The sequence below is a fragment of the Lepisosteus platostomus genome, chromosome 16, assembly GCF_059453375.1.
Source record: "Lepisosteus platostomus isolate fLepPlt1 chromosome 16, fLepPlt1.hap1, whole genome shotgun sequence".
Classification (NCBI taxonomy): domain Eukaryota; kingdom Metazoa; phylum Chordata; class Actinopteri; order Semionotiformes; family Lepisosteidae; genus Lepisosteus; species Lepisosteus platostomus.
In genome coordinates, this window is record NC_142626.1 from 14,901,421 (window position 1) to 14,910,699 (window position 9,279).

At 38.9% G+C, this 9,279-nt stretch overlaps 1 gene segment (V, D, J or C); it reads right to left on the reverse strand.

Moving 5' to 3' along the window:
- The window catches only part of LOC148646937 (Ig kappa chain V region K29-213-like), a 619,354-nt gene that overhangs the window by 308,072 nt on the left and 302,003 nt on the right, over window positions 1-9,279 (reverse strand).

Genomic DNA, 9,279 nt, shown 5'->3' on the forward strand with positions numbered 1-9,279 from the left:
GCAGCCAGCCTCTTGAATTGCCGGTAACCTGCCGTGAATGCCTGCCTGATCAATGAGCAACATATGCTCAGAAGTCACCAACTGAATCCTATTCAGAACTAGTAATAGGTTTATTCTATGCTGAAAAAAGAAGAAAGAAAACACAATGTTTTGGTCAAGGAGCTTTCTTCAGGTGTGAGAAAGACAGGGCAGTAAGCAAAGGTAATGTAGCGGGAGAACAAAAGATGGGAGAGAGGAGGAGCGAGGGGCAGGAGCAGGGGACAGAAAGAGAGTCCAAAGAATAGGTGTGAAGTCAGGATAGGTATAGAAAGGTGTGAAATGAAACCTACAATGGATAGAGAGAATTTAGAAGAAATGTAGTCTGTCGTTAAGAGAAGGGGGAAGATGTGATCCTAACTGCAGGATAATTTTGGTTTCTGTAGTCTTTCTGATGAATGAGATTGGAAAACTGTCTTTGAGAGCACAGACAGAGAGATTAGAGTGGTCATGGCCATGTAGGGGTTTTGTGCATTTACTGGGACAATTATTAATCGCAGTAAGTCACAAAATGATTCTTTTGATGGTATTAAAATCCAACCTTGCGGGATAACTCAAACAACGCACACACACAGGTACTAATACACGAGGATACATTTATTAATACATAAAATGTGCATATAAACATAACAGATCTTATCATGAGGGTTAGCAGAATACAAAAGGTATATATTCATTCAGTCACACATACCAAGAGGGACATACGCTTAAGTATATCATTCATTTAGACCGTTTCGTAAATGAACTTGGATTACAACTTCTACACTAGATACTCAAAAGAAGTACATCACTCATAGGAATTAAATTGATATCAACTCAGGTTGAGGTAACAATTGAATTCTCGAGCGGTAATGCAGGAAGTTGAATACTCATCCAATCTGTGTGGAGTCAGATCTCCTGCAGGCACAAAGCTGGCTCTCTGGCTCTGTGCCAGGCAGTGCACGGTGCGTCTTGCGAAGAGGGAGAGATCCCTGCTGCTCTGCGCTGCTGATGCTCACTGAAGACTCGCTAGTTAGTGCTGGCTGAAACTAGCAAAGGTTGTGCACAGGAGAAAAATGACTGTGGGTCCCAGCAGGTCAGGAAGAAGGCCGGTTCGTTCCTGATGAAGTGCTAGCTCTGAATACTGATTCAGTGGATCTGGGACTGACTTCACTCTGACCATCACAAGAGTCCAGGCTGAAGATGCAGCAGATTGATACCGTCATGGTTAACAATACCTCAACAGTAATTGGCTGTTCTCACAGGGCTACACACCCGTACAAAAACCTCCCTCAGCAGGACTGCACAGTGACTGCACTGCTGCAGCTGGGATATGCTGCAGGTGTTGAGGGGGAAGGCAGAGAAACAGCCTGTGAAGGAGCTCAGCTGTTCACAAAGACAAAACACTAAGGCCATTCAAAACACTAAGGTCTTCAATAAGAAGATTATAAAATGCAATATCATATGATTAAAAGTTCCATCAGACATGACTTCCACTTGTTCTCCCAAACAAAGGGCATCAGCTGAGAGATTGTGTGTTGAAAGTTGTCTTTATTTCAAATGCATATAGGAGTCTTGCTTTTGGACACAAGACTCAAAACACAACACTTACAGTGCTCTTATAGTGCAAACCAACAATACATGATACACTCCCACATGACCCTCTGCTTGCATTGTGGCTATATATGGTCATTCTAGAAAGCTGACCAGTTCATATATTTTCTGCCAGCTTGCATGACAAGCAGCCCTTTCTGCTGAATAGACCATTTGTTCTAGGAGAGGTCACTCGGTCATTTTCCTGAGAACTATGCTAGATATGCGTAAAGACACTATGTGGCTATCCTTTTAGTGCAAACGTGGCCACATGAGCCTACTGTCTAAGAACCATGACTTAAAAGGAGCATCTCACTTCATCATTTTACATCACCAAAACCACAAAGCCATTACAGAAAACCTTTAATCAATCGAAAAAGGTTCAACTAGAGCTTCACAAAACCATTTTCAGAACTGAAAAAAAAACATTAATTTAATCAAACGTGTCCTGTGCTTGGCGTAGTCGCAAGCATCCATGGTGTAAATCAATGTTTACTTAAAAAACAAGACAGTCGATCACAAAGTCACTTTTTATCTGATGATGCACTTCCAAACTTCCAAAATGCATTGATAAGGTAATCAATAAGCCAGCAAAACAAGACAGCAAAAGCAAAAACCAGAAAAAAAATTATATATCCAATGTTTTTACATTATTCTGAAGCTCGATATATATCCACAAAAGGCTAGACTAACCCACCTCCAGACCTGGAGGAAACTGAACTTTATTGACTTTGGAATAGATAGAAGCAGGACAGCCAGAAATAAGGCAATCTGATTGGTAAAAAACGTTATCATTCATTGTATGTTCAGCCATTCAGAGCCCTTAGGGGGTGAGACTACCTCTAGAAGTCACAGGCTGCATTCTGCTCGCCTTCTAGCTGCCAATCATTGACTTAGAAGGGGTAATCAATCAGTTTCTTATCAGTGCTCCTTTTTTCACACCAGAAGGCAACTCTGAGGTTTTTTTTTCAATGCCTAACAGAAGAAAAGGGCTCTCTAACAGTGTCTGAAGGTTTTTATAGCAATAATGTTTTTTTATCGGTATTGCTTTAAATATTTTTTATAATATATTTATTGTATGCGAGAAATTTCATTCCAGGTCCAGTCTTCACAAAACATTATGTAGAATTTTTTCAAATTGATCAATTGGTCCCAGATTTCTATCCAAGCTAGTAGGCACTACTACCTACTTTCAAATCATTCCCAGGACATTTCACAGGCCTAGAATTGAAAATTCTGACCTCTGAAGACCAAAACAAAATTTCCGCCTGCTGTTTTTTTTTTCATATGTTTGTCTGCTGAGTGGACACATTAAGAAATACAATGAATGTTCACACTCAAAACCAAGGGGGCTAGCTTCAATTTAAGACCTGAACCAGGCTCCTGCTATGTTCTGCTGCAGAGATATAACAAAATATTTAAGGGGAGGAAATTCCAGGCGGACATTGGTTAAAAGGGTCTTTGCCAGTAAAAGTTATTGAATTACTTCCCAATCTCCGTTTTTCTGACACCCCCCAGTTTTGTAACAATATTGTGGAAAGATATTGGGACCTCTTTAATATCATCTGTATATTTAGCACTCATGAACACTGTGAGCTGTTACCAGTCAAGTTCTGAGACAGAAATACAAACTGCTAATAAAGGAGGTCAGTCACTATACAACCTGAAAGTTATTAATTGTTTACAGGCAAGACACCAGGGGGCAGAGTGGGGTTAGGGATCTCAGTGAAATTGATGGGACTTCAGAAACAAAGAAGAACAAAGTCAGCAATAAGAGTAGAGGAACAGAACAAAACACAAAACAGAAACCAAGTTCATTCTGAGCTGTTTCAGTTCCCTCAGTATCCCTGCCACGAAGCTTAGTTCAAGTTCAAGTACCTTATTGCCATTTTCATGAACAGTGCATTGGAAATCTTACACGGCTTCTCTCAGTCAGAAAACATAATAACAAAAGGGTAAACACACAGACTATGTGCAGGATACTATACACAAACTGTAAAAAGACTATACAGAACCTGTACACACTATTGTGCAAAACAAATCACATAAGAAGAAAAGCTCCTAAGTTACACATGATAAAAGACATTGTGCCTGTGGAACTGGGGTAGACATGGGCCTCCTATATGTTATGCCGGTCTGCATGTCCTTAGCAATCAGGTGCTCTGTTCCTGGGAAGAAACTGTTCATAAACCCGTTCCTTCGGGTCTTAATGCTTTCTGGCCTATGACATCGAAGGTTATGTCCGAAGAAAGTGTCAATAGCTTCAAAACAAACCCATTGACACAGTTCAAAACCTTTATTAAATCACACACAGTATACTGGCTCTCCTGAGGGTTATTTGCTGTTCAAGGCATTTAAAAAGTACCTTATCCCTTCTCCTAGTCTGCCAATAACCAGCTCCTGGTTTCATACCCTCATTTCACTAATACCTGCGGTGATCAGTGAACTGGTCAGGGGGAAGAGGTGAACAGGTCATGTCAGTTCCCAGAGCTCCAAAGACATACTTGTCACGCCCTCTGCAGCCAGAGGGCGCTCCTTCTCTGTCCTGTCCCTAGTTTTCGGTCTGCTGTCCTTCCTGTCCCTCTCTTTCCCTTGGGCTATATATTTCCGGGCCTTGCACTCTGTCCTCGCTCAGCATTGACGTTCGGATGTCCTGAGACCCGCCTAGCACCAGGGCGCCCCACGTCCGCTCCCTGAGGGCATAGGTTACTATACGGCATTCCTGAACTCTTTGCACTAATGAGCCCGGGCCTTTTTCTCGTCTCGCCGCTACGCATATAGGTCTTTTTCCGCTCTCCTGCTCCCCACGGTTAGTCCCTTTGGACGTCCGTGACAATACTGGTGGGATAATTGGCTTATGGGAAAACTGGCCCTGGTGTGAGTGTTGATGAGTGTCTGTGTGTGCCCAGGGATGGATTGGCATACTGTCCAGGGTGTATTCTGCCTAATGGCTGTTTCTTGCAAGTAGGGCTGGTCCCAGGCATAAGTGAACTAAGTGACTGCCTAGAGCTACAGAGCTGCAAGGGGGCCCCCTCAATGTGCAACACAACATATTATTAATCGGCACATTCAAATGTGAGCAAGAAATTCCTTATAGTGGCTCTTTCTGTAGCTGCTGTGGATCATCCTAATGGATGCCTGATCAAAAACTGACCAATCATAATTGAGTAGATAATATCTTTCTGAAAAGCAGAAAAGAAGACCACAAGAAGAAATCTGAAAACTGAGGTATGCTGAAGTCATTGTAATAATATATTATATGCATGATCATGTAATTTGTATTTCATTTGGTTTTGAGTCTATCAGATCCGTGTATCTAGTGAATGGTAGATAAGCCACATTTTCAAGATAGACACACAGACTACTTGAGGTGTTTTACTAGAAGTTAACAGATTAACATTTCCTGTAGTTGTACATGTGGCTTATGGGTCACATGGCTAAAAATTGGCGCTGCCCGGCCAAACAAAAGTGTGAAAGTGAATATACAGTACAGAAGACTGTTCAGCGATTATACGTAATCAAATATAAAAATAATTGTTTTCCTAGTGGTTTCTCCAGTACTTCATTAAATGGGGGTATTGTAAATTCAACCTGTAGCCTTTCAGGATGCAGTCACTCTCCCAGTAACAGCAGCAGGAGCAGAGAGGAGCTGTTCAGAGCTCAAGTTATAACATGCCTGAGGTCAGCCACGGTATAAGACTGGCTCAGTGGACAGGCCATCATGAGTATCAATCACGCTGTGGGTTGACAACTATAATTACAAAATGCAATTGATAATTTTGCCTCCAGAAAATCAAGACAAACGTATTTACAGAATGTTTTTTTATAAAACCTTCCTTTCTGCCCAGCCTTCCTGTTTCACTCTCTCGTTATTGAGTGCCCTTATTTCTTACTTAATTACATACAGTATTTATTTCTGCAATTCCTTTCACAAAGGTTTCACAGCAGTAATTTGTAAGTTCTGATTTGCTACTATTTTGAAGTAATAGAGCCCCTGTTTATCATTATTTATTGTTATTAATTACTTAATAACATACTATTTATTACTCTAATGTTAAAATACGTATTTGGTTTGTGAAATTTGTGCTGTTGTTTGTAACTTATGAATTAGATTTTCTTTAAAACTGGTTAATAAACATTTACTAGTTACATAATTTATGTTTTATTTTGTTTTTAATTTTAACTTTCACCTATTGACTCCAAACAGCTGTCAGAGCAAGTTAGGTTGACAGGATGTTCACAGCTTTTGTATGAGTCTAATTATTCAGCAATAAACACCAAACCAACAAGGAACCCCTAAAAGCTAAAAGCTTTTGCAGCTGAAAAGAATTTTCAGCACTATTTTAGACTTTACTGTTCCAGTACAACTGGAGTGCACTGCATATCTTACCTATGAAATTACCTATCAAGTATGTATAGATGGCTGTGCCAGAGGAAGTATTCCTGGTCAGGAAAGCTGAAGCTTTCATGATTTAATTTTCTTCTGGTCTTTGCAAATTTCAAGATTAACATTTGCAGTTGACCACCTTTGCCCTTTGCAGGGTGCCAGTAGGTACACCGACAAGAGCACTGACATGGACCTTTTCTTAAACATGGTGACAAGGTGTTTGAATTAATTCTTGGAACGTCATTAGAATTCTGCTATTTTTCATACATAATATAAATATGTAAATGATGAACTTCATGTGACAAAAGTCATTTCAGTATGACTTTTGGCCAGACAGATCTCATCTTCATTAACAAAAATACAAAGCCATTTAGTCCTAGTAATTGTTATTATGGATTATTTTAGTGACTGTTTCGTCTTTGTTATGAAATGACGAAATTGAAAAACAGGTCATTGATGAACATTTTCATCATAATTGTTTTTGACTAAATTAACACTGTGTCTGAATCCCAGGTTCATTTGGTTCAGTATCTGGGTGAAAGATTTGAGATGAGATTACAGAAAAACCCAAAGCCTCTTCTTAGGCCTGCATTTTTCAATGTGTCCCCTGGTTGGTGCTTCACTGTTCAAACTGAACAAATTTGCTGGGATGACTGTTAGTCTTTTGAATACACTCAATTACCAGGTTACACTAAGATTCTGTTTTCAAGTAGGTTAAATTTTACACATGTAGGTGTATAGAATGTGCAGGATGTCAGGTGGTACTGTATACTGCAGTAAGTGCTACAGTGTTTTTATATTGTTTAATTATCTGACGCAGGACAGCACTGTACATCAGGTGCTTGTGGTTGTAGGAAAAAGTCAGTACAGTATTAAATATTTATTAACCCATTTTTGCTTTCCTGCACTAAATATACTGTACTGACACCATGACATCACTTTAAGTCAGAACAGGATCTGACATGTATGTATGCTGTACTAGTGAAAATTTCATTACATAGTGATTACACACAACTCCACATAAGATACTGTAAGTCACAGCACTGTATAAAACACCATAATTATTTTTTAAATTACCTACAGTGTTCGGAATTATTAATGTATATATAGAATTCAGAAAGCATATCATTATATTTTTGTTTTTAATTATTAAAAACATGTTCCTGTCCTATTCATGTTAAGACATTTCCATGAATCCTGCATAGTGTTAAAAATAGGGTTTTCTAGAGAAAAAAAAAAACATGTTGATGATTCTATTGGAAAATTATGTTTCAAGATAAAATTTGAAAATACGAAAGAAACAAGTGGATTTTAACAGTTTGTTTAACAGTTTGTGCCTACATTCCACCCATCTCTTACTGAACATCCATCGGATTGAATAGTCATGTCATGTCATTTACCAAACCGCTTCATACTATACGGTGTCGTGGGAAGCTGGAGCCTACCCGACAAGCAACTAGCACAAGGCAGGGTACACCCTGGACAGGGCACCAGTCCATCGCAGGGCAAGTGCAAGCCAATCATACATGGGGACAATTTGGAGGCCACAATAAAGGCTGAATGAGAAAATTTGGCCCAGACACTGGGATAACCCCCTACTCTTTTCGAGAAATGACCACTGAGAGTCAGGACCTCGGTTTAACATCTCATCCAAAAGACAGCTGATTGAATAGTATTACTTAACATTCAGTGTCATAACATTTCACTACTTACCTCATCAACTCCAATGATGTCACTTACACCACCTATACATTCTCAAGGACCCCAGTCACAAACTGTTTTCCCTCCTACCATCCGGTAAACGGTATTGAAGCATTTAGTTGGACAGAATGTATTGCATACACCTAGGACACATTGCAGCTCTACTGTATGTATAGTAAGCTCTGAGTTTATTTTATAAAATTTCTATTGCATTATTATCTATTATTATGTAACCTTGTTTTGTAACTTTAATTTTGTGATTTTTACCCCCCTCCGGTGAGCTCGCAGAAAAGACATTTCATTGCCATTAACTACTGCTGCACACTGTATTGTTGTGCATTTGATAAATAAACTTTGATTGATTGATTGATTAATTGATACTAGTCAGTCATCCATCTGACAGTGACCAGCTAGATGTTGTTGTTCCTCCACTACCTTTGTACAACAGCTAGCATTTTACACAAATCTCCACCTGCTTTAGACTGGGTGTTTTTTTCATTTGCTTTTTTATTGAAAACCTGGCATAATTAAGATTGAAATTATTTTTTGTTTCACACTTGGAAAGGATTAACACTAAAAAAATGCCTTAAAAAAGTGATATCTTTTATGGAGCACATAATGATTTTCAACATTCTAGGTTGCGATAAAGCTGAAAGTGCCGAATCAGCCCTTGAAGATTCTGTAACACTGAAAAGAAAACAAGCTGTTTCTTGGAAATGGAGCATGAAAGTGAAAGAGAATCAGGCTGGGTGGTGGCAGTTAGACAGGATGTACAAATGCATCTATCTAGAATACAGGATGTGTCAGGTGGTATACTGAAGTAGAGAATATATTTGTGTAACTTTTTAATATAATTTTTTCAAACTTTCTGATTCAGAACTACACTCTGTGTTAACAGCCAGGTGGTGAATTGAATTCTGGCACTGACTGTGCTTGTGATTGTCAGACAAGTCAGTACAGTACTAGATGATTATTAACCTATTAGTGCTTTTCTGGACTAGTCATATTGTGTGCATACTACATGAGTGACAATTTAATCAAATACTGCACAGTGGCTACATTGTTGAGACAGGGTGCAAACCAAAATTGTTACCAAATTTAAAATGAGATGCACTACTATTAGTTATAATACTGTATAATATTATTTAAATGGCAATCCCTTGTTTCATATAATTGTTTTTAATTGCATACAATACACAGAATTGTTATTGTGTACACTTATCAGGAAACCTTGATGCGATCTGCACACTGATTGTTCACTGGTTAATACCAGTTAAATGGTACAGAATGTTAGTTATGTCACAATCCACATGGGTATAATCAGCATTTCCCCAGCATATTGTACAACAATACAGTATGTGGATAAAACCTTTTGTGGGTGAGCCTTGTCCAGTCTGTCTGACTGGACTGAATACAGACATTGAAGTGCAGAAACTTTAGGAATGCCGAATGAGTATTCGAAGAATGTGAAAATTGCTAGTGTTGTTACGCATAGAATGTAAAAAGTCTGAAATCAAACAAAAAGTTCAGTACTGGAACTGGCCAAAAAAATAAAGTATCTCCAAAACTAGTGACTGTGGGTA